Raw genomic sequence first — 27,038 nt, forward strand, 5'->3', positions numbered from 1 at the left:
AATTAAAGAAATGTTATATTGGTATATGAAACACTAGTGTAGTTTAGCTCTTGCAATATATATTAAAGCAGCGAGAATATTCTAGCCAGAGTAAGTAAATGTTGTTGTTACAAATTTTAGAAGGCCTTTTCAAAAACTCTTAAATACTCAGTATAGCGCAAATTAAGATTACACAACTGGGAGACACTCTTACAAGAGATGGAAATTCTCTGTGTTCTGAATAAGGGTAAGGACGGACATTTTATCACATAATCTTTTTTATGGTAGTTCTTAACACCTACTGAAACTGCGAACTTAGAGAACAATCAAACAGCACTTCTACAAGTAACTAAAGTTACTTTGTTCTTACAACTGGAATTTGCTTTACCAACACTTTCCAATATATTTTTAAAGCTCTAATACTCTTTGGTAAATAAGACATTAGTTTTAACAATCAAATATGATGCTATGTTAAAGTTTTATTAAAATTAGGATAAGAAGTATATTCATAGGGCAGCAGCCCTACTTGAATACCACCCTCTGACCTGCATGAGGAACGGCAGTAATAAATACTGTTTAACAAGTTGTGACAGATTCTGGGCCATTGTCTTTAAAGTGGAGTTCTGTAATGGGACATAAAATAAAAATATCTAAATCAAAAGCATCCCACAGATGAACTCCTACTTGAACCTATAAGAATAGTTGCTATAAAGTAAAATTTACTGATAAAAATTGGCAAAAAAACTTGCAGGGAAAAGGCTCTCTTGGGAAGACACAGGATATTGCAAGGCAACAATCTATCTTTTTCCTTATCTTTAACCATTGTTTTTTCTTCAAGCAGCACTACCAGAGTGTGGGTGTAGTGGCTCAAGACCAATGCCCAGGAAAATTAGACATTTTCTGCAAAACCTGGTTCTGCAAGAACTGATCTGTTGATTACAGAGACAATAAGGCTGAAAGAAGCCACATGCACAGGCAAACAGTTTACAAAGCTGAATATAAGAAGATATACAAAGACCAAAAGCAGATCCTGTGACCTATTCCTCTATTCATAAAAGATGGCGAATAGAATGGCTCATATTTTTAGAAGTGTATATAAACATATGCATACAAAATAATACATTAAATATATTTATAGACCATATATATTTCACAAGCACAGTCTAGAAATACTGCTAGAATGTATTTAAGTTTAGTTTTCAGTATTATTAGCATTTTGTACAGATAACCAACGAGTCAAATTGTCCATTTACTTGTTATCCAGTCTCTCTCCAGCTGGTAGGTCTCATTTCACTTCCTGGCAGAGATATTTTAATTTACCCAACATACAAGAATTCTGGCTTCAAATCTGTAAACACACTGGTTATATTTCCATTTCTATGACTCATTGCATTAATCACAATTAGATGCAGTATGAGAAATCTGTCCCTCCTATTTTATGTGCTATGAATTAGGTGAGTATTTTCTGGACTCTGAGGAGTCTTTTTAGTGTTGCAGCTCTGCCATCCAATAGTTAATATATGTTTGGAGAATGGTTTATTTCAGTTGTCTCAATTTCTTAATCAAAGACCTCAGCAGTTTCTGGTCATCTGCTAAGAAGAAATTCCGTGGAACTGAATTTCCACTTAAACCACTGTTCTTTGCCTGTTTGGTTATTGTAATTGAATGGAAAAATCAATGAACCACCAGTGTGTAAAAGATTCCATTGAAAACCATTTCACTGCTACTTCAAAAAATAGATAAAAATGATGGTTTCAGAAAATTGGGCTTGAATCAAGAGGTCCAAGGGATAAGATTCTGACAACAAACACGGTAGTGCCTTTTTTTGTCTTCTCTGAAGCAAAACCTCATGAACACACACATCCATTTCTCAGACTGAGAGTGCTACGATGAGCACATCTCAGATTAAAGCAGTCAGGAGTGACGTGAGAAGTTTAAGACAGAGCAGATGCCGTGGTAGTGGGACATTGACGGTACTTTTGCCATCAGTGACTCCAGTGGAGTGCAGAGATCTGGCAGAGGGCTCTTGGTTTGGCACAGCTGAACATGATGTTTTTAGGGACAAAATCAGAGAACAAAGCTCTGTAGTCTTTATGGGTTTGCCCAAACTTTCACGTTTTCCTTTAATGATTTAAATTTACCAACAGAACAATGCCCTGGCACATTTACAAAGTCGAGTACCTCAGAAAAGCAGTCTTTTCCGCAAAATGTTTGGTATCAGTTGAACTCTTTCCCAATTCCCCATCCATACTTCTCCAGAGCTCTCTGGCACAGTGTTACCACATTTTACTTAGTGGTCAGAAATTTGTAGACCTTTTTTTGTAAACAAATCTCACAGAATCCTTTCCCAACACCTATTTACTAGAAATTCAAAGAGAGAAACTGCAAAAAGGAAGGTCTTGTACAGAAAAATTTCCATGTGAATGTTTAGGGGATGTATGTCTTAGCTTTGATGCTTGGACTCACGAAGGTGGTGAACGTTAAATTTGTGTTGAAAGTGCTCATATGACCACAGATGATTAAATGAGGCAGAAAGTGATACAACCACGCCCTTAAAGCTGCAATTGCCCATGAACACACTTATTACATGTCAAATGGTGTTGTGGTGAGGAAAGATAATTACAGATTAGTAAATGTAATACGCTTGCTATATGTTTATGTAATAGGCTCCTGCTTACCAAAAGCTGCAGGGGACAACATTTTCAATCCTTTTTTTCTGGAATGTAGGTACGAAGGTAATTAAATATGACCTAAAGGATCCAGCTGTGGTATTGCTAGCTAGAATCAGGGGTATGTGCCTAGTTACTTCATGTATGATTTAAGAGAAAATACCTAGAAAACAGTCAAATAGTATTCAGTATATTTAGTTCAGGGGTTTTTTTGCTTGGGTTTTTTTGTTTGGTGGGTTATTTGTTTTAAAGTAATGGCATGTCAGTCAAAGACTACCACCATTCCTTAAATACATCTGGTCCTATTTTTTTTTTTTTTTTTTAACCAACTCTTTTCACGAACAGTCTTGTCATCAAGTTGAGATCATGTCTCAAATTCCAGGTGTGGTGAAGCAAAAGTCAAGTTTCCTTTTCTTCTGTTTTTGTTTTTTAATTTGTGTCAGTCTTCTTTCAGAAATTTCGGGTCAAGACCTATCATCATTATGGTCACTCAGATTGCATCCAACACAATAACACATGGTTTATTTGACTAATCCAGTTTTAACTTATTTAAGTGTCAAATAATAGATGAACTATTTATTCCATATTCACAAGGCCACACTGGATTTAAAGTCACTGAACGATTACCCATTAATTTGACTCTGAACATTCTGAAGACAAAAAGAAAATAAATATATTGTTCTACATTATTAGCTGCAAGTTATATTCTCATATTTAGTTTGAAATTATTATTTTTATTGGAAGCTTTGGTAAGAAACAATATATCTAAATATTTAGTCTGAAGCATGTAGTATTGTTCGGCTAATAGAATCCATTAATCAGATCCAGACAGTTTGAACCCCTGGAAAGAAAAGAAAAACACATTCAAAAATAAAATTTCCCTACTGCTTTTGGAAGGTCAATTTTAATTTGCATGGTTTTTTGTTTGTTTGTTTGTTTTAGCACTAATTTGCTTTTGACTTGAATAAGCTACTGAAGGTATTGCCATTAAGTGGTTCATTAGCTATTTAGGTCTCAGGCTTATGGCCGGTCCAGTGTAGACAAACACCTGCATGTATCTTGTCCATGTGGCATTAGACCCTGAATGAGATTTAGTGGCTTTTTCAGGAGAAAGAATGGATTCTTAGAGTGATGTAAACTTTGTATTTCCTCCGAGACACTAATGATTTATAGGTAGCAGTGACTATGCTGTCAAGTCTCTCACAGGGTAAAGTAAGTGAATTATTTAGGTGGTGATATTTTAAGATTATATGAGCTACATCACAAAAACACTACTTCATTATTACTACTTATCATTCCCTCCTCGATAGAGCTGTGAGAAACAGCAGTGTTCACAGACTATGCATGGTTTTACAAGCTCTTGTCCAGTCGACAGCCTACCACTGCTTTCATATATTTTCAGTCACCGCTTCCCAGGAACGAGCTCTCTTTCCTTAAACATGACCACCAATGCTGTGGACCCTGTGTTTGCCTGCATCGAAACACATTATTTACTTCTATCTAGTATACCAATGCACAGAGATTGATCTTTGTCACTGTCATCTGTCATCTTCACTATTTATCAGTCTCCACTATTAACCATTTCCCCAGTCTTTCTTTCTTCAACAAACTCTATCACTAATGATCTTGTATTTTCATCCATCTATCGTCAATATAATATTAAATAGCATTGGACTAACAACTAATACCTGAGTTCCAACAAAACTAATTTGGAGAAAAAATTATTTTCACAATTATTTTTACATTTAACAGTAAACCAAGTTGTAATCCATTAACTATGATGATAGTTCATGTTTGATTCATAATATTTTATTCCTTCAGTCAAAAGCAGTCCATAACTCAGTAACAGGCCCAAAGATTGTTAAGTACATTTTAGCAAAAACCATAGAAATATGAAACATCATAAAAAATACTAGTTTAACAGGATCTATTTTTCATAAACCCAGATTAGTTGACATACTATCCTCCTTTAATGTCTCATTAATTTTGTTCTTATTGTCCCACACTATGTATTCCATTGTTTTGCCTGGGGAATATTATCAGCTCAACAGGTCTAGGGATGTTTAAATCAAAAGGTTTGTCCTTCCTTAAATATTAGTACAAGGTTAGGTTTCTTTCCATATTCTAGTTTTTTGTTGATATTCTAAGATTTGCAAAGCTGAATACAAGTTAAATGGACTTTCTATTCAAATATTTTTTTTGGCATCTGCTTTCACATCTTCCATTATTCTTTAAAGGAAAAGTAAATTCCTTGTCATATGATAAGAACACAGTATCTAAGTTTTCCTTCTAATATAAACCAGAAACATTTATTGAATATTTCTGCTTTCTCTATATTATAAAGAAATCCATAAACTTAATCTAGTAGTAGATTAACGTTATACATTCAGTTGTTTTTTTCTAATCTACCTAAAAAAATTAAATATTTATCATCTCTAACTTGTGTCCTCTTGTTCATTGCCTCTATAATCATATCCCACTTCCCTATTTTCCAACTCAGTCTTTTCTAAATACTTTATAACCGGTCATTTTTTTTTTTTTTTTTTTTTTTTTTTTTTTACATTTCACCAACATATTCTTCAAATGATCAAAAAGCAACACTTTCCTCCACTTACCTTGCAAGAATCTTCCAGTTTCCAAAATCTTGCCTAATTTGCTATTTGGATGAAGTTAATCTCCTATGAGATCACAGGGGTACACCTCTCTTCAGAAGTCTTCTGAGTTCTGGAAGTCATCTATAACTGTGATTTATTACATGAAGCAGTGTTACTTGTAAGTGTTGATGTCAGGTTTCTAAAAATCTTTTTGTTAATCATCAAATCATTTGTGTTTTAAAAGAATTAGTTTTTTCTATTTTGTTTAAAAAGAAGGAATATTGTGTTTGAAAGGTTTGATTTTTTCCAAAGAAAAGAGTAAATCTGTCAATGATTTTTTTTTTTTTACAATTTATTTTTAAATAAAAATATGATTATCGGAAGCCAGATTTTTCTCAGCCATTTATTGAAGATATTTCAAAACCCAGAAATGTCAGTGAGCTTCCTGAAAAGTGCCTTTTTTTTTTTTTTTTTTGTCTTATGTCCTCTTTCAGCTCAATGTCCTGATCTGCCAAGCGCGATACATTTGCCATGATGGATCATAATCATTCTCCTTTGTAAACCAGCCTGTTAATGTTATGGTTTACATTGATGCAATGTGTTTTAGGGAATTCAAGGCCTTTACAGAACATGGGAGCATAAGGCATCAAGCTTGTACAAGAGTGTCAAATACATTTGATTAGAATAACTTAAAAAGCTGACATATTAAAAATTTATTAAAAAAGAAAGTGATGAAAAATAGAATATGAAATGTGTGTATGACTATAATTTTCTAGAGATCTTGCAGCGTTTGTGAGATCAAATATAAATTCTGGGAAATATAAGCCAAAAAGGAAAAGTAGCAGGTGCCCAGAACATGTACAGATCTCTTCTCACTCTCTGCGCTATTTTTTGGCCACCTATGATTTTTTTTACGCTACAAGATTTGCCATGCAGAAATTTTCTACAAAACTCACAGCTAATGGTCTTGGTAACTGAAACCTCTACGATATTGACTACATTTATTCTTGCAATATATCTGTGAATTTCAGACATGAGCTACAGCAGAACCTTGTTTTACAATATTGAAGAATATGAAGTTGATTTCACACTTATTAACTCTTTTCTTTCTGCAGTGTTCTTGAGACTTCTGAGAACACTCAGTGCAAAGACCTCCGGAAGGAACCCTACTCTTTCCCACGGCAGATTTCTTGCTTTTCTGTTTCTCAGCATCCCTCTGCACAAACCTGGCGTAAGTAAAAGCCCTGAAGAAAAGAAAATCAATTTGCAAACTACTTTAAAAAAGAAGATATCTATTTTGCAAGTAGAAAAGTCAACATAGACAGCTTTGATGAGAACTCCACAATATGATAAAGGTTGGGAAGGGCCGTCCAAATAGGACAGGTGGAAAAGTTGGCATTAAATGGCAGTATATACAAATTACTGAAGACTATTTGCTCATGAGACCTGAGGGAATACTCAGAGCCCTGATTTCTGGCCCATATATTTACACATCCCTTTTCCTTCAGTAATGTCTGTAATAAGATCAGTAAACATAGCTTTAGCAAATGAATGAAAATAGAACAATTATGTCAGAATTGCAAGACTGACAATTTTCCTTGTATTTCCACAAAATAAATGAAGTACATATTTTTATTAATTTTGAATTTTCTTAGGTTTTCCTTAAGAAAGGTTTTTTTGGTGTGTTATATTCTATGAAATCTGAGGATTTTTATTTCTTTTTTCTCAACTTATGAAGAAATGCTGTGAAACTTTAATAGTAGCAGTACACCCCTTCTGTCGTATTTGATAGAAGACAGATGTGTCTGGTACACCAAGCCATGAAGGAACAGACATCAAAGTCTGTATGAAATCAGTGTGCATAGTGGACTGATCCTAGAAAAGCATTATGCAGTTTCCTTTCTGAACTTTTTTCTCCTTTTTTATCTGTAAATATTTTCCAATGTGATTCTACAACTAACTTTTTACGATGAACTAGTTTTCAATTGCTGTGGAAGATCTATATACACAGCGAAAAGTTTTCAAGGCAGCCATAAACCATCAAAAGACAAAATGATGTTAAAATAAAAGAAGTAACTTCATTTCTCAGTACTTTCTATTTAAAGTTTCCACTTTCCTTCCCTATCAGTCTCCTATTGCTATTAAGATATCATCCTACAAAGGTAGACACAGGTTTCAAATTTTTTCCCTTAACTTCAACTGGACAAGAAGAACGTCCCATCAATGGTCACCCACAATCTATAATTACATCAAATATTTTTTTCCTTTAATAGATGCACATTGACCAAAACCCATTTTAATCAATATATATCTAATCTATTTTATAGTTCTTGCACACGTCACATGTATATATACGTATATCTCATATACATAGAAGAAAAAAAGGACATTCTTACGCAACATGCATAAGAAAGTGAACAGATCAAGAAAGTAGATAAGACATATAAAAGCAAGTAACAGATACAAGATCATATAAAGAATACCACATAATTGAAATTCTATCATAAAGAACCTTTCAATACTCCCAAACAAGCTAATTCATTTGGTAATAACACGTTACATTAATCAATGACATATTCTCTATTTAAACTGTACAGTCCCATTTGAGAAAATAATGCTTTGGCAGCAGTAAGAATAGAGAAGCAACAACTTTGTATTCTTGTCTGGTCCCCATTTCTCTTCAGGCCTTCTGCTGAGGGACATTACGCTACGCGCAGAAAATGAACATTATCACCATCTGTTGGCTGTTTGGTGATGTATACGGAATGAGGCAACAACTCGGCTTCTAAAAGCAAGTGCCTGTATTTAAACAAAATAACAAAAACTCAAACAGAGCACTAACTGCCATACTGACTAGTGTTATACCCAAAAAGGCCAAGGATTAGATTGGTTTGATGAATTAACTACCCCTCCCGTTTAGAGCAATAACAGGATAACCAGGTTACAGGATTCCTGAAACCCTGGGTTGGGAGGACAAGGCAGTGGGGAAAGAGAAAGGAGACACATTTGTGCAGAACAAGGCAGGTCTGAAGCTTTCAGTCGCTATTCGTAACTGCCAACACCAAAACAAAAGCACCCTGGTTTTACCAGATAGTTTGCAAAGGCAGAAAATAATTAAGGGTCTGAGTCAAGACTCATTCAACACACCAAGGTCCAGTTCCAACTTTCAGAGCTACAGAGGTATTTTATGTCCTCTTTTGCTTCTAATTCCCTCTCGTTCAAATCCTGTTATAATTCAGCAATACAGTAAACACTAAAATTATTGCAGGTACACAACTTTAGGATGATGCAAATATGCAACAGGCAATTACATAAAGGTGAACATGTAGTCTGACTTGAATTTCAGACACTAAACAGAAACCTTACAATTAAATGCAGTATCCTTAAATGTACAGTCCTAGTTAAATCCTATTAAAATTAGTCCTTAGCAAGATTGTTTACAGAAGAAAATATTTATAATGGTGACTAAATCAAGCAAAATCTAGCTCTATAGTTCTAATTTGCGTAATTTTTATAAATAAAACCAGACTAAAGCTATTCAACATCAACAAATATCTGAAATGCAAACAGAAAAAAAAAGAAGGAAAAGAATGCAAGGAAAATAGCAGAAAGATGTGGACAACTGAGCAAAAGGCAATTTAGACTGAACATTGGGAAACACTTCATAATGTAGATTCTTGTTAATTTTTTCTTTGATAGTCCAATAGGAAACTGAACTGTAATATTGGTTATGGAAAAGGAGGCCTATTAAGATGTTTGATCACAGAACTATGTAAAGAGGATGAGAACAATGGACTTAGTTTTGGTCTTTCTGTTGCTAACATTTGTTATCCTGTCTCTGAAGAGTGTTTCAGACTTTCACAGCTTACTAGCTGAGAACTAATCAATTTTTCAAAAAGCTCAGTGGTTTTCAAAAAGACCATGTTAGCTACTTCTGTTGACCAGTTTCAGGAATGACTTCCTTAATGATCGGAAATTACATAATAAAATCATAGATCTGAGAGATATTGAAGATTGCTGAAGATATTTTACATATATTTGCTCATTTTTATAAATTATCACCAACCCATTCAGCAGGAAAGGGTGATCAGTATAATTCTGTATGCTGGGAAAATAAGTGGTTCCCCATTCCCCGAACCACTCCCACTTTTAAAATCTAATGTGTGAGCTCTCAAGCATCATTCACTAGCTAGTTTATATTGAAGAAACAATAGACATTATAAAAATCCATATATATATTCTTAATAGAAATGTAAAGAATTATAGTTTGGATTGGAGTAAACATTAGGATATTCAATAAAAATACAAAATAGTTAGAAAACTGAGATTAAGAAATTAATTTCAATCTAAAATTGGTTTCGTAAAATACCCAAAGTGCATAAAATTAACACCATAAAGTTAAAACTGTTAAGTATTGTCCTACTTAAAGAGGACCACTGAAATATGTGATTTTTCCCACAGTGTCTTGTAAACTATTTGTGTTTACTCTCGAATATGTAAAACTCACTTAGAAGGCGATGTTACACCATTCCCAATTGTTACACTCATCACATTTCTCCCTCCCTAATCCTGTTCTTTGAATTAAAGGAAGAAAAAAAAAAAAAAAGAAAAATCTGCTGAACACTAATTATTTAACCTTACCTCCTACCTACTTTCTCTCTTTATTCTGAGGTTTCTTAAGGGCTATAATGAGCTGTCCCCACACAAACAGGCCAAATTAGTGGATAATTACTGCTGGGTCTGTGAATGTTCTCACTCCTCCTTTCTTACAGTTTCACAACATTACCAGAATGGTCTGTCACCTCCCTACCAATTAGGCACAATTACTACTTTATAACATTAGTGGTGGCAGGCTTATTATGTTGGAGGATATGTAAAAGTAAGGGAGGGTTGGGGTGAGTGGGCAGTGAATCAGGCCAGAGGAGGTCATTATCACATTGATAACTTCTATAGTCCTACCTTAATTTTTAATTTTTAGCGCAAAATCTGTATACACAGTTAGAATGGGGAAAATGAAGGGGGTTTTTTGGTTGTTGGAATTTTTTTTTTTTTTTTTTTTTTTTAAGTAAACAAACCATCATCACTTTTTTGTGCCTCTAGATTTTCCGGGTGGTGGCGCTATCGCTTGCCCGAATTTGCTTCTTCTTGTCCTGAAAAGATGTCTTTTGGCTGGCAGAAGAGTATCGGTTTGTCTGGCTTTATCAGGCTGAAGCAGATATATTAACTATGTCACGTCAAAGGGAGTTACACTGACCTCAGAGTGCACCAAAAGATTCTCTTCCAATCTGTATTTAAACACGGGAGTTCAGGTCAAGATAAATCTACGTTAAATGCTGGGAGGAGGATAACTTCTAATCTTTTATAAACAGTACTATGTATGCAGCTAATTTCTGCCTCCCTTGAAAAAAAAAACAACAAAAAAAAACCCAAACCAAAAAAACCCACCCAAACCACCAACGCCTGCCAAAAAAAAACCCCACCACGCCCTGGGATTTCTTTTTCTACACTTTACCTTTTAACTGGCAGATAAAAGGAAATCTGTATTGTTGTCTGTTTTACAAGATATATTTCTGAGAGTGACTCAGACATTTAAGAGGAGGACACCACAGTTTATTTAGTGACCTTGAATATGTAGTATTCAATTATTTGCTTTAGAAAATCTTCCATCAATGCACTTCTCTCGTCCTTTTAGAGTTTCTAAGCGCTTCTTATGATGCTTCTAGGGGTAATTACAGGATATTTATTTACAAATAATGATAGAGAAATTACCATGTTTGGATGCTAAACATTGGACAAGATTATTTAATTTAAAAACACTATGGAAAATATTACAAAACTCTATTACAACATTGGAATTGAGCAAGCCTTTTCTATGCAGGTGATAATCTTACAGAAAATTGTCACCATTCAGTAATGAATACAGTCTGATAAACCTGCAGTTGTATTTCTGGTTTACAGAAACTTAGACATCTTTTTAATGGAATATACTCAATTTATTTTTTTTTTCAGAACAAATCGTTAATTATAAAGAGTTGTAACTGAATATGAGTGGCATTGTCATACTTATCTAATTAAGTTGAGGGTTATCACTATGTAGTGGAGCAGGAAGTCTCAAGATGCCTGTTAAACATTTTGCCAGCACACCATCCTGCAGCACTGAAATTGCAAAGGGTCTGTGAGAGTAGCCTTGTCTCCCTGTGCAAACTGAGCTGAGACAAACAGGGAAAAGTTCATCTGAGGCTCCCTCTTTTAGTAGAAGAGAAAAAGAAAAAGATTTTAAAAGGGGGAGAGAACTGGGCAGAGTGAAAACTGGAGAATATGGTGTCCTCTTCAAGCACACTTTGAATAATACTATGAGAATATCCTTACATGGCATATTCTTCGTCTATGTGCACCAGGTGTCAAAGTATCTCAGATCTTTCTCCTGAAGCAGAAAATTGTGGACTTCACAGAATCATAGAATGGTTTGGGTTGGAAGGCACCTTCTATATCATCTACTTTGAACCCCCCTGCCAAGGGCAGGGACACCTTCTACTAGCCCAGGTTGCCCAAAGCCCCGTCCAACCTGGCCTTGAACCCTTTCAGGGAGGGAGCAGCCACAGGTTCTCTGGGAAACCTGTGCCAGGGCCTCACCACCCTCACAGGGAAGAATTTCTTCCTTAGATCTCATCTAAATCTCCCCTCTTTCAGTTTAAAACTGTTACCCGTCATCCTATCCCAACACCCCTGACCAAGAGTCCCTCCCCAGCTTTCCTGTAGCCCCTTTCAGTCCTGGGAGGCCGCTCTAAGGTCTTCCCGGAGCCTTCTCTTCTCCAGCTCAACACCCCCAACACCCTCAGCCTGTCCTCACAGGGGAGGTGCTCCACCCCCCCAAGCATCTTCATGGCATCCTCTGGCCCTGCTCGAGCAGGTCCGTGTCCTTCCCAACACTGCTGGGGGTCTCACTAGAGCAGAGTAGAGCAGGAGAATCCCCTCTCTCAATCTGCTGGCCACACCCCTCTGGATGCAGCCCAGGACACGGTTGGCTTTCTGGGCTGCCAGTGCCCATTGCTGGCTCACAGGCAGTTTTCCACCCCCCAACCCCCCCAAGTCCTTCTCCTTGGGGCTGCTCTCCATCCACTTATTGCCCAGCCTGTATTTGTGCTTGGGATTGCCCCAGCCCATGGGCAGGACCTTACACTTGGCATTGTTGAACTCCATGAGGTTTGCACGTCCCACCTCTCCAGTCTGTCCAGGTCCCTCTGGATGGCACATCCCTTCCCTCCAGTGTGTTGGCTGCACCACACAGCTCAGTGTCATCAGCAAACTTGCTGAGGGTGTACTCAACCCTACTGTCCATGTCGCCAACAAAGATGTTAAACAGCGCTGGTCCCAACACTGACCCCTGAGGAACAGCTCTCATCACTGCTGTCCACTTGGACATTGACACATTGACCACAAGTCTTTGAGTGAGACCATCCAGACAACTCCTTATCCCCCAAGTGGTCCATCCATCAAATCCACGTGTCTCCAATTTAGAGACAAGGATGTCCTGCAGGACAGTGTCAAATGCTTTTCACAAGTCCAGGCAGATGATGTCAGATGCTCTTCCCTTGCACACCAATGCTGTCACCCTGTTGTAGAAGGCCACCAGATTCATCAGGCACAATTTGCCCTCAGTGAAGCCATGTTGGCTGTCACCAGTCACGTCCTTATTTTCCATGTGCCCTAGCAGAGCTTCCAGGAGGATCCACTCCATGATCTTGCCAAGCATAAAGGTGAGACTGACTGGCCTACAGTTCTTCTTTTTTTCCTTTTTTAGAAATGGGAGTTATGTTTCCCCTTTTCCAGTCAGTGGTAACTTTGCCAGACTGCCACGATTTCTCAAATATGATGGATAGTGATTTAGTCACTTCACCCGCCAGTTCCCTCAGGACCCGTGGTTGCATCTCATCAGGTCCCATGGACTTGTGCACCTTCAGGTTCCTTAGATGGTCTTGAACCTGATCTTTCCCTACAGTGGGCGGTTCTCATTCTCCCTGTCCCCGCCTTTGCCTTCTGCGACTTTGGTGGTGTGGCTGGAGCACTTATCTGTTTATGCCCAGAATGGCTTCTTGTTTGTTTACCTGCCTCAGTTTTAAGTGTTAGTGAAGGGAAATAACCCAAGGTATATTTACATTACCAGACTATACTGATTCAATTGTTTTAAATACCAATCCTTGCTTCTCCCAGTGGGAAATGTTAAAAGTTAAAGCATAGCAATGGCACAATCCTTGGGAAGGTGATGCAAAGTTCCTTTGAGTGGCTAAGTGGAAAGTCCTATGAACTCATTAGATAATTCCTCTTCAACTTTCTCTTACATGCCACTGATGGATGCATGTGTAGTTACACCATGCTATTTATGGAGTGCAAAGAAGTGTATATATGGGAGAGGATTTCTATTAAGCAGAAGACAATGGCAAATTCGTTTCAACATCTCCCAGATTTTACTCATTGATTCAACATCAAAAATGTCTCTTCTGAAAGGACTGTGCGACTAGTCATGTAGCTGTGCAGCAAGTCATGAGCTTAAAAAAGAAGAGAAAAAATTATAGAAGGAAAGTTATAAATTATCTCAGCTGTATATCATGTAAGATTCACAGCTGAGGATATGCAAATAAATAATTTTGTTCAATTTTTGTAGTGACTTATAAGAGCAGTTATAAAGTTTGAGTTTTCTCATTGTTCTCCAGGACTGTAGTTTATCAAGTCAAGGCAACTCGTTTTAAATTATGAATACTAGCCCAAGGATATGGTAGGTTGACAGCCCTAGGGACTATAAAATCTAGATTTTTTGGGGGGGGAGGGGAATCATCACCTGACACAGTGACTAGACAAAATTCCTTAAACCTACTGTGATCTTCCTCAAGTTCAACTGCGAAGAGCCCTACACTGTAGTAGCTAGTGTGCTGTTAAGTTGAAGTAAGCAATTGGAAGTGAAATAGAGAAAAGCAGATATTTCATCAGAATCTTCAATATTTGTGAGAACTTTGTGCCAGCGGATCTACCAAGCCTGCAAAATCATCATGAAAATGACATTTTATAACATACACTTTGGCCTGATTTCATGATCTGTTGGGAGGCACTAGTATGTGGTAAAAATGAGTTGGAAAAGAGCAGTAATTATAAAGGAAATATATAAAAAAGATAGCACACTTTGAGCTCATTTTTCAGTGTTCTCTCATGCACTGCCTATTTACTCTTTTCTATTGCATTATAAGAGGTAATTTTACAAGACACTTTGGAAACTGAGTAGTTTGAAACTAAAAGGAAATGAGGAGAATTAAACCACCAGTTTCAGTTCTGTAACTAATTTCTTAGAGAGTGGGTGCCAGGCAGAGGAAAGCAATCCACTAAAAAAAAAAAAAACACAACCCTAAAAAAAAAATCTGCTTAAAAGCTTGCCTTCCATGTGTCATCTTATTCTGTGTTGCTCCATGCAACAAGACAAAGAACTTAATTTCATTGTTTCTTTTACAGTGTTGTGGTTATACTAAAAAAATGGAGTGTCCTTCCACATTGACTTTTCCTAAGATGAAAGTCAAATTCATTCTGGAAACATCTGGATAAGCACCATTTCTGCTCTAAGTTTTTGGTGGAAATCTTGCATTGAGATCCCAACAGACTAAAGTGTGAAAGTTCTGTCCCACCTCTTTTGTTGTGTCCTGTTTATGATCAGGTATTTTGTGGAACTTTTAATGTGTTTTAGACATCAGACTAAATCTTAGAAAGGTCAGAAATGAAATAGGGAAAAAATGATGAACCAGTTGTGTGCAGAATCAGAACTGCCTCTGTTTCTCCACTTGAACTGAAGGAAAATAATAGTTATGGATGAACCTCGGAAATACCTAAAATGCTTGTACTTGTTAGAGGTATACTTAAAACTTTTCAGACTGGAAATGTTCTAAGAATGAGTCTTCTCATCAGATTTTAACAGTACTTGGGCTTCAACTAAAAGTCAGGAATTATAGGACTCATGGTCATGCTTGTGTAGTAATTCCATTTCTGGTCTTCAGCAAGAAAAAACAAGTTTTGAGATTTTGTACATTGCTTCATTTCTACTTATAGCATATGTTGAGCTTTTGTTATTTGTAACAGTACTGGACATAACTTATCCTTCTGCTGAACTGATCTGCTTTTTTCCAGATCTATCCAAAATTTTGGTTGACAAATCCCATAGGTCCTGGTAGGGTGGGTTTTGTTGTTGTTGTTTAAGATCCATCAAGGAATAGTTAGCTTTTGAGACTGGTAATAAACAATTTTATCCTATAAATAAATCTAATGACTGTTTTGGTCAGATACAGGAAGACTGGCATCTCCAGACAAACTACTGCTAGATTTAACGTGGCTGTTGGCAGACGTATCCCTTATTTTTTGTCTGCACAAATAGAAATTGCACCAACCAGTTTAGAGAAAATTTTTACTAAATACATGCAACATCCTTGTCTGCATGTGAACACCTGATCATTGCTATGCATGAGGGGTGTCCTAGTTGGGTGAGTTAGTAAGAAATTACAACCCAAGTATTCCTACAGATGACAAGATGGTTATTAACAGGAGTCAGGTCCGTGAAGGTCTGGAGTCTTTTAAAGGGGTTTTGTGCAAATTTTTCGTAATCATATCATAGATGCAGGGTAGTTAGCAAAGAACTTTGGTGGAAATAAGGTCTCCAAAGTTTTTAACCCCATTTTTCCTGGCAGTAGCTGGAGAAGATCAAGACCATCTAATGGTCCATCTCAGTAGTTTACCTTACTGCAAAACTGCAGCGTAACTCTCCTCTTGGACTTTACAAGTTGTTTATACACAAGCGGTTTTTATAGCATTAAAGACAAAGCCAAAAAGGTTAAGTGTTGAAGCAATGTAGCCTGAATGTCATGTTTATTTCAGCAGAAGTAAACCGCATACTTTTCCAGACTATAACTTAAGTGGGTGCAGAACTTACCTTATTGTGCCAAATTCAATTAAAATACTCTTGTCAAAAAGGAAAAGTGGTATTGTACTTAAAAAGAATTTACCAGGAAAAGTGTAGCTGTACACTGTCAGGGAAAGATAAGAAACATTCAGTTGCTTCTACTTGTACTCCCACTTTGTATATAAACAAAACCAGTTTCTAGTGCTATCACTCCGTCTCCTTTTATAAACAATAAATTCATTCCACAATTTCTGAACTCGAAAAGAAAATTAAAGTGGCCTTTCCTTAACACGAAGTTCATATCTATCTTTAATGCAACATAAAAATATGTTACTGATTTCACAGTGTAGTGGTCCCAAGGAAGCTTTACAGGGCTAATTGAGAAGTTCACATATAAATGTAATTTGCTTTATTGTCAAATAAATGTTAATTTAATATTTTTACACACATTGCTTCTGTTTTTAATTTGGAAAATGACAAAGAAGAAGAAAATGTACTGTAGGGAACAATTCAGAATTGCCAGAAAGATGAAATAGGTGACCTACAAAACTTTCTTCGTTTTAAACTTCCAGTAACATATTCCTTTGGTACAGACAATAAAAACTAGTGACAAAAGTGGTATGCATGTCTTAAAATTAAATTGGCTAATTTATACCATACAACTGCTAAAGCAACAATTACTCCTTAGATACCGCTTACAGGTCTACAGACTAAACTCATATTCTCCCTTTCCACCATGATCTGACCCTACAGATCTTGGGTGGCAACACCCAGTTTAAGGTAGTGCCAGATCTCTACTCCCTGCTCCTCACCTTAATCCTCTGTCACTGTCTCCTGCCCCTTCATGGGGGCCAGCACAAACATTGCTCCAAAATACAGTGACATAACTTGGGAATTGTTTCCTCCAAGAATTTAAATCTGGCAAAAAATAGTATGTACTGTTTTAGAAACTACTTGAATACCTGGTTTGCAATGCAGATATGCAAAATAAGGGGACAAGTGGTGAAGATAAGAATGGCAATAACAGGTATTTATGTTAAACACTTTATGGTGTTCCAGCCTGTGAATGAATATTCCCTGAGAGCTCAGACCTTCTCATCTTGTAAAGGAGAGGTCTAGCTTCAGACCCATCCTGTATGTCATTTTTGGTTAGATAAAGGAGCTTTCAGAATCTCTAGGTTGGGTCTGATATTTGGTCAGATCAGGCACCCAAACTGTAGGAATTGGCTTGTTGCGGTAGATTTGAGAAGATGGGAGGAGGTATCCTCTGCTTGTTTAGCTGGTGTTTCTTAAATATAGGCAGAAACAATCAGTAGAGCAGGGCTTTTTGCGTAAGTCTACTGAATGTAGTGTATTTTCACATCTTTGGACAATGATTAAAAAAAACCTCAAACAAACAAAAACACCTTTTACATGCAGACCAGACAGTTTGACTCAGGACATCTGTCCACAGTTTCCTCTTCCTTTTTATGATACATTTTATGCGACTGGACTGTCGTAATACTCCTGTTCCTTCTCACAAGGTTTGGCCGTACTCTTTTCACATGTTCTGCCACCTCTAGCTACCAGGGATTAAAGACTCAGATCCAGTCTTCGGTTTTTTGTTGGGTGGTTACATTGGGCTTAATTTTTCTAATTCTGGAAAGCTAGTTCATAACAAACCAGGCTGCCCTTTGTGGCGCATTCACATTAGTTATTCCCTTTGCCAACATAATCAATTTTCTACTTCTATTAAGTATATTGCAAACCAAAGAGAGTGGATAAACTGATTTAAGCACACTTTTCCAAACATCAGACATGTTTCCCCCACAAATGATAATCATGTGTTCATATATTGTGTAAAATACAAGGAAAAAATAGAATGAAATATCGCTTTTATTTGTATTATATATAATATGATATAGACTATATACTATATTATCACTTCGCAGATTTGTTGTCATATAACTGCTTTCTCAATCCTATAGCTTATGTAGAAGTGCCCTACAAATAACAGCTAAAGACGGATTAATCTTTTTGTTTTCAAAGCTTTATGGGCCAAACACTCTTTTTGTGCTATATAATCCTTTTCAGTCCTATAGTTTGTGTAGAATTGCCCTACAAATAACAACTAAGGATGAATTAATCTTCTTGTTTTCAAAGTTTTATGGGCCAAGCACTCTTTCTGGTGGGCTCATAAACCTAGACTGAGTCCATAAAATTACACCTGAACACACACACCAACTTGTATTTTAAGTTCAGGTTTTGTTTCCTTTCAAAAAACTTCAAAAGAGAAACTTAGTAGTTTAGTGCAATGAACCAAGCTAGACTTCTAGGCTTACAGAACGTTAAAAAGTGTCTGTTATCAGAGTGCTGTAAGAATGTTCAGGGTTTTGATCTTCATTTCAGCCCCTTCACATTTACTATGTACAAACGCTTCTTCTTCGCTCCTATCCCACAAATGCCTTTGCATTCATTTTACCTTTATGTTGTTCATTATTGCATAATCTTAAAGAAATATGACTCAAGAGCAAATCAGAATCAGGCTTTTCAGCTCAAAACCTTCACTCGACAGAAGCAATTCTGGCTTGTACAGGAGGGAACTCTTGCACTGCAGAGTATGCTGATTTTGTGATTGCTGTGTATTCCCTCTCCATCCCAACAAGACAAATCTCCAGTTAAACACTTATGTCATAAGGCATGGACAATTTAAACATTCTTGTAAAACACCAGCATAAACCTTTCCTAACATGTATGTACCTCCAAACAAGAAGAATTTTTCAAACAGAAATCAGTGATAAAACTGAAAGTTTCCCTTACACTGTAGTTTATTCTTATTGTATTCTCTCTCAGGCCATTGGAGATACTTTGGTAGATCTTCAACTGTTCTTTAATGTTTTAAATTTCATTATGTGATCTCAAAGTATCTTGCAAGCTTTTAAATTGGGCCCAACACACAGCAAAGCAAAAAATCGAGGGTTTTCTGTTGGAAAAGAACCAAATAAATATTCACTTGCCTAAGTAAGTGCATGTCATCTCAGGGAAGATAAACTGAAAGTCAAAGCCATTAAATTGCTCTTCAAGGACACACCATGTGTGAGGGACAAAGAGAGAACTTAGGAATCTAAATTCTCATTCAGCTTACATTTGATGCTGACTGTGACATGTATTTAGGTGCAACCGGTACATATTGAGAATGCAAATGCAAATTTCATCTGCTGATCTAGAAATAGATACACAGCGTTCATAATTCAGATTTCTTGAGTTTGCTAATTGTGCAATCTCACTACACTGTTATGGGCAGACTGCTCTAGGTCTGAGAGTGGCCATATCTGTTGACTACAAATAAGTCTTACCATTTGACTTTCCTCTATATCATTTCAGTCTAAACATGAAATATTTTCAGTTAAAAAAAAAAAAAAATAGTGGCTTTTTATTTTGTCATGCCTTCATTAAAATACTGTGTCTTATCTGTATGAAATAGTATAAAATTGATTTATAGTGCATGCATTTCCTTTCATCATTTCAAACAGCATTAAAATGACAATTTTCTATTATGTAGTGTGTTCGTTTTCTTGATATTTAAAGGTTGCCTTTCTGTTCCTAATTGTTAAGATTAAAACAGCAATCATCTTCTGAAATATCACTGTTCTTTCTGCTCCTAAAGCCAGAAAATATCTAACTCATTTGCAAATATTGCACTTAAACAAGCGGGTGTGCCAGTTCTAAATGCGTGCTACATCCATGATATGTCCAGAAAAAGCAGAGCAAGAGCATTTGCCAAGGCTGTAATTAATGTCCTTTTCTCATTTGGCCAAAAAGCAGTCCACCATAAAGTAATTGATATTGTTAATTTGACATTCTTCCCTTGACTTCCCTTAAACAGTGGCTGAAAACTTCACGTGAAATTAATATAGACACTTCTTACTATATTTCGAGTAGCAGTATCCAATTTATCTATGTGTATGTCAGGAAATAAGGGTCCCCAGTACCTTGAAGCACCAAGGTATGGTCAAGAACATCAGTTTAAGCTTGTCACTACAACTGCTTGTTGTAGGGTAACGCAATCAAAATGAATAAAACTTCTGACGTTTTCCTACCCATCTGCAACTAGGCCCAGACGCAGGGGCTGCAAGTGGAAAGAAACTTCTAATGCTGCCTGGAAAAGTGGCCCATGAAGTGCTCAGGATCATGACAACAGTGAAGGGGGCTGACCCTCCCCCTTTTATGCAAATACGCAATTATTGGGCAGCCATAATACACCTATGAATGGAAATTGCATGTTTCTGAGTGAAAGCAACACCAAGAATTAGGTTCAACCTGAGTCAAGGCTGAGATAGTGGACTAGGACAGCAGCACCAAAGATGGAATGGAAAGACAGTCTTTTGTTGAGTTCCTTTAGTTATTTTTTGTTGTGTGTGCCTCAGGAAGACTGCCAGGAGGAAGGCTGTTGGAGGAGAGAATCTAAAAAAAGCCAGTTTTGAGGTGTTCCAAGGTGTTAGAAAAAGGGCTATACATTACCACTGAACCAACTAAAAAGCATAATCTATTCCTCTAGTTCACTGTTTTCATTTATTAATTTGAAAGTACATTTTAAGTTGCTGCCTCAGCCACATGGAGAAAACAGCTTCAGAAACCCATGGGGCAGGGTATTTCTACTGCCCCAGCAGAGCCCTTCGGCACAAATGAAAGCCTCTGTTCCAATTACACTTTTCATACAGTTTTAGCTTCAAATTTATACACAACAACTTCTTCCAGACAATCAGAAACAAATAGCTTAAAAATTTGCATCACACAGCTTCAAACATCTGGGGAAGCTAAAAGCTGGAATCAAAATAGGGCAGAGCACGTTAATCCTGCTGTCCATGTGACACCACACAAAGCAAAAATGCAGATGAGTTTTGCACGTAACATGTTCCTGTCTTTGGGACCCCATTTCATTCTCTCTTCTTCCCTCCCTAGTGGAAACATGTTGGGAAAAGCTGGACACAGCACACTCAGAATACACGGTCTCGTAGTCTCTGATAGCTTTGGAGGTGGAGGTTTTTTTAGTGTGTGCTTCTGTCCTCTGTGGCCTGAGAACTTGCGACCCCATTTCTCTTTCCAAAACGGAATCTCATAAAAGTGTCAGTAGTAATTACACCGTAAAAGTCCACAATTCGAGCCTGTTTCTTTTCTGTACTCGTACTTGTTTCAGACAAGCATACAAAGGAATTACTCTAAATTTGCAGTGGCACTGTGGCAGAGTCAAGCCCTCAGATGCTTTAATCCTCTGCTATTTAACACTATGAAACTCAGACTGCCAAAGAGTACCAATGGGGGAACTCTGTCTATGCTTTGATGTCACGTTACCTATTTCTGGCTATAAAACATTTCCCTCTTGATTTTTCTAGCCTCGCATCAAATGTGCACAAAAAAGATAAACTTCCCAAGAGATTATTCCGACACGGGGTTGAACACACACTTAAGAAACTGCTTCATTTTGGCAGGTCCTGATATTGATGGGCTATGCAAGCCTAATGTCCAAACCATTTCTTTTCCTTTCTTTTCTATTCCTTTTGGGTTTTTTTTTAAACTCAGAATAACTCATTGTAAAAATTGGCTGCCAGCCTACCATTTGAAAGTGAAGAAAACATCTTGATTTAACATCTGAGCAGGGATTTTTTTTTTGTCATCTGTAAACAATTGGACCATATGTAGTGTGATGGGAAACATGAAGGCTGTGATAGAATATCATTTAAGGAACCTGGTGTTTAATTACTGCTCTTGATTAGCTGGAATAGAAATTAGCTTTAAATGTTTGGTTTACAATATCAATTTTAAAGGTATATAAAATAGTTCTCACTAAGTTTAAGTAGTAGACATCTGATGATTGCAGAGTTACTCTGATTATTTACAAGAATGAAAAATAAAGTTATAGATATTTCTGCCTTTAAAAGAGACACGTTGGTTCAAGGATAAAAGAAAAGAACACAGGCTTGCTCTCTATTTCTTGAGGAGTTCCTGAACTTTCCCTCAGATTAATCCAGTATCTATCTTTCTGTTTTCCGTTAGATCAACCAATAAATGTCATCGTCTAATAAGCTCTCTAAACCTATTCTCTTTTTTTCAGGAGATGATAGGTTCAAAACTAATGTAACATTATTAATATAGCAGGAGGGAAGTGTATGTCTCTTACACACCCAGAATTTACTGGTTTGTCATCAAAAGTCCCAACACATAACCTGCAACTTGTGTAAGATTTTCCCCAATCTTTCTTTGGAAATCAACACAGCTGCATTTTCCTATCAGCACAGAGAAACATAAAGGGAAACATCATCTGAAAGTCTGCTGCTCTCCTCCTTCTTACTCCAACCCTCCCCGAACCTGCAGGTAAGCCAAAGGCTCAGTCTGTGCAACAAACTCTCCTTACATCTGCCCAAGACTAAAGTTTCTTTTAACGTCAGATATGTCTCCAAAATACTGGAAAAAAAAAAAAAAAAAAAAAAAAAGAAACAAAATGAGCTTCAAGACACCTGTCATTTTGGCTGAGAAGGAAAAGGAAAATCTTTCCTGTGTGTCAACATAGCAGTGACTTTATAAATACACGGTTCTGCTAAAGATGGAGAACCAAGCAGCAGCTGTAGTAATATTTTACTATAATTCTTGAAAGAAAGCACCAAGATTCCTTGCTGCATCTAGTCTAGCTTGGTAAAAGCAATGAGTGTATTTTGAGACTTAATATCTGGAACCCCCAAGATCTGGGTTACGTGTTCCTTTTGCAGTCAAAGTGGGGAAAATAGTCCCCACTTTGATTGCTTTTGATTGTTCAGTAATGTGTATATTAAATATAAAACTGAGTTCCTGAGCCCTCCTCGTGCCCACGTTCCCATGTCAGAGAAATTCTGCACTCTGCTCTTAACCCAGAGCCAACAACCTATCCCCAGAATATCGGTTATGTCTCCCTGGCTATTTTGAGAGAATATTTTAGGCCCTGAGGCTACAATGGTTGGACATGACTGTTGTAGAGAATTCACTTAACTTCCTTTTGCTGAACTAACTGCCATCTCCATAGAAACAGAAAAAGAAAGACAGTTGGCAGCCAGAAACCAGAAGTTTAAAGAATTTATTCACACCAGTTTCAGCTGTATGCTATCACTTGAAATCTGGAAACGCTGGTCACTGGGAGGACCTTGTGCTGCACGTACAATATTTTAGGACATGGACAAGTCTGTATATCAGAAGAATACTTCAGAATTTTTTTTTAAAATAGCATTCCCTTAGTTCTGCTTAGACTTAAACTTCCTGTCAAAAATGTATTATACTGTTGATATAAATGCTTTTAATAGCAGAGTCGGTAATGAGAGAGCTGAGCATTAAAGGTCAGAACAAAGAAGATTAAGACTGGGAATTTTAATCCTGGTCCTTGCACTGATGCATTGCGTGATACTGAGCAAACAGCACACATGGAACTGATCAAAATTTTTCTTACAGTTCCTTGCAAAAGTAAAAAATAACCTCATTTCAGAAACTTATAAAATAATAATTGTTGACAATGTCATTGACAACATCAGTTATCTTTCAAAAGTTTATTGCAATTTTTAAAATGGAAAAAGTTTCAAGAGCAGCTCAATTGAAATGTTTCAGACTGAATTTGGAGTAAATAAGACATTTTCATAAAACCCTGCAATGTTAAAAACAAAGAGGTGGGGTGAATCACCCTGTCACCCTAGAATGGGTTGCTTTTGAAAGGTTTGAAATTAAAACAATTTTTTTAATGAACATTAGCTTCATCTTTTCTCATTTTTCCCATATGAGAAGTGAGGCTAACAGCTGTGGAGATCACAGCTTACTGTCTCTCCTCACCCCTGCTAGATAGCTATGTGCTTTATATGTAGTCTATTGTGCTTCTTCCCACACAATTCTTCTCTCTCTCTGGGTTAGCAGATGGTCCAGAGTCCAGAGAGAACAGAGAGGGTTAGAACTAGTCACAACAAAGGCAGTTCAGATCCCATTATGAAAAAGAAGATAGAGAGTGAAAGGACAGAGATATAATCTAATTCTAAAGCAGAAGCTACCCTTTTAGATGGAAGAAAACAGGGGAAACAATACCCATCTTTCTAAACATCCATTTTCATACTTCAGCAGAAAAAACAACAATGTCCCTACAATTTGCACAAGCTCTGATTTCTCCCACGAATGCTCTTCATTGGTTGTTTCTTACTCCTAAAATCATGTCACCCCACATGTTAACTCTTTTAACGTTAATGTTCTACTTTGAATAGAACTATTAGAAGCATCCCATATCACTGAAGAACCTTTTAGTGACCAAGAATTTGAACCTCTCACAAATTTTGAGGAAAGATTCAGAAGTGACAGAAATGCAGATTTTTCACACTATCACTCGAAGTATCTATTTGCACCTATCTAGAGTGCCACACTGAATATATGTGCCTATACAGATATAGATATATTTTTCTTCTTTATTAAGATTTAAAAAACACCAAACCATAAATCAACTTACCCCCCCCTATATTTTTATTTACATTATTTTAACAGAAATTTGAAAATAAACTCTATTGGTTCTGTCTTCCTTTGATTTGAATGATGTAGGTATACACATGTTAATGTTAGGATTTGCCAATATCACAATCCTTGTTTCCCCTAATTAATGGCACCTTCTCAACCCACAGGCTGGAATTTATCCTAATGAGAAAATTGTACCTGTCTATAATCATTATTAGCATCGTTGACCTCAGATGACAGTGAAAATACAATTCCTTTTCCTTGGGGCCCCAGAAGAATACCAACTTATTTTTTCTTAAGTCCACAGTGAAATGCTGAAGTTAAAAAAAAAAAAAAGACATTGATAATCTAGAGAATTATGAACATCTGATCTTAACTCTTAAATTAGCCATATGTTGAGTCTCAACAGATTGACAGTACTTATTAACATGAATGTAAAGTTTTAATATTTTAAATCTGCATTTTATTAATATTTAATCCAGGGTCATAGGTAATGTCCATGTGTGTCAGATAAAAAGGAAAGAAGGAGGTATCACAGGAATCCAATTACTTCTGCTTCTAATTGCAAATGACTTTCAATATTGAGGCAATGTTCTTCTTCTGTGACCTTTAGTGCATATTCTAGACTTCATTAAACACCTTTTGTTCTTGTCAGTTCAGGTAAATCCCATCTTGTCCCGTTCCTCTGAAAGTATTCTGTCATCTGTTCATGATCCAACGAAAAATGATTGTGGCAAGAAATATACACGGAAGTGTTTAAGATATGTGCCACAATTTAATCTACATGCAGGACAAAACCAATTCTCTTATAAGTTTTTCTCACACAAACGTTTTGCAATCTACATCAACCGTTATTGTCTTTGCAATCATAAATTTTTTCTAATTGTACACAGTTTATACATAAGTATTGATTCCTGTGACTGCTTTACTCTGTACAGAACAGCCATAGATGTGAAGCTTAAGCAGTCTATGCCATTCATCCCACTAAACTCTCTGCTTTTTAACAGAAGAAACATTCATTGGACTCAAATCTTAAGTTAAAAGTAGAGAATAAAGAGTTCAAGATTGGGCTAGTATCACGTGAAAAATTAAATTATATTTATTTCCTCATAAAGGAATCTTCATACTATGCAATGGTAAGTAGAAAGCATAGGTTAATATATAAAGTAATAAACAATAACAGTATAATAATTGTTGTAGTATAATGATGTTGCATAATAATCAAGTTCTAGACTGAGCGCTGCCATTTTGCTAGCATTACACATACACAATTCATTACATGAATGGTGTCTGTTATAAACATAAAAGAAAATGAGACCCTATTATATATTGTATATAAGTAATGAGATAATGTAAATAAATGAATTAAGAAACATTTAAAGAAATGGCTTTTATTCTCTCTGAAATTATGTTTTGTGAGTTTCTTTTCATGTTTTTCTTAGGAGTCTGCATCTGCAACACATGCACATATTTCGGCTTCTGTATTTATAGATGTGAAAGATACCGGGGAAACGGTAATTTTGGCTTATTTTCAAAGTTACATTCTTCCAAATGCATTATATTTATATATTACAGATTGCCTTTTCATAATCACTTTTTGCATCCAACACTTCCAGTTGATCATTTATTGTGACCCAACTCAAAGTAAGTGAATCCAGACAGGTGACTGTCTTCTGAGAAACCCTGAGGAAGACAAACGTGGGTCTCCTTTTCTTTCATGTGCACAGCTGAAAAGGCACAGCGTTCAGAAGGGCCCCCCAAAGCCATCACAAGATTCAGATTTGTTTTACAAGAATTAAGTCAGCCTCCAGTTCAGGAGAAGCTCATTTTTATGAGTCAAGCTACACTGATGCAAAACAGTCTGCTTAAAATGAAACTCAGTTCTTTGAAAATGATACCGGAAGCTTTTATCTATAATCTTAGATTTATAAGGCTCTTGTCTAGTTTTCAAGGATGACTTAGGTACTTTGGATTTTATTTCACAAAATGTTACTGGGAAGGGTGTATCTTGAATGTAGGTGCAGATCTGGCTCTCTCCTTGAGTTTTATCCCCTTTGTTTTACATGGGCACCTTTTAAAATGCCATGAATCCAGGCTTTTTTTTTTTTTTTTTCATGCAGAAATATGAAACCTTTGTTACAAAAGAGGATTTTGAGTAGCCCTCCTCTTGCCAGACTCCAGCTGTAGAAACTGGTATTAAGTTAACAATACCAAACCCCAGAATTGGAACAGCTTCATCTTTTGGAACTGGTGGAAATGAAGGCTGCAGACAAAAAGGTTTAGCACTGTATGCATTTTATACTCCTTGCACTGGTGGCAATAAAAAAATACTGTAAAGGGATAGTCTAGAAAGGGTAGTCACACTTATATTGTGTTACCTTG

This window comes from Strix uralensis, chromosome Z (genome assembly GCF_047716275.1).
Source record: "Strix uralensis isolate ZFMK-TIS-50842 chromosome Z, bStrUra1, whole genome shotgun sequence".
NCBI lineage: Eukaryota > Metazoa > Chordata > Aves > Strigiformes > Strigidae > Strix > Strix uralensis.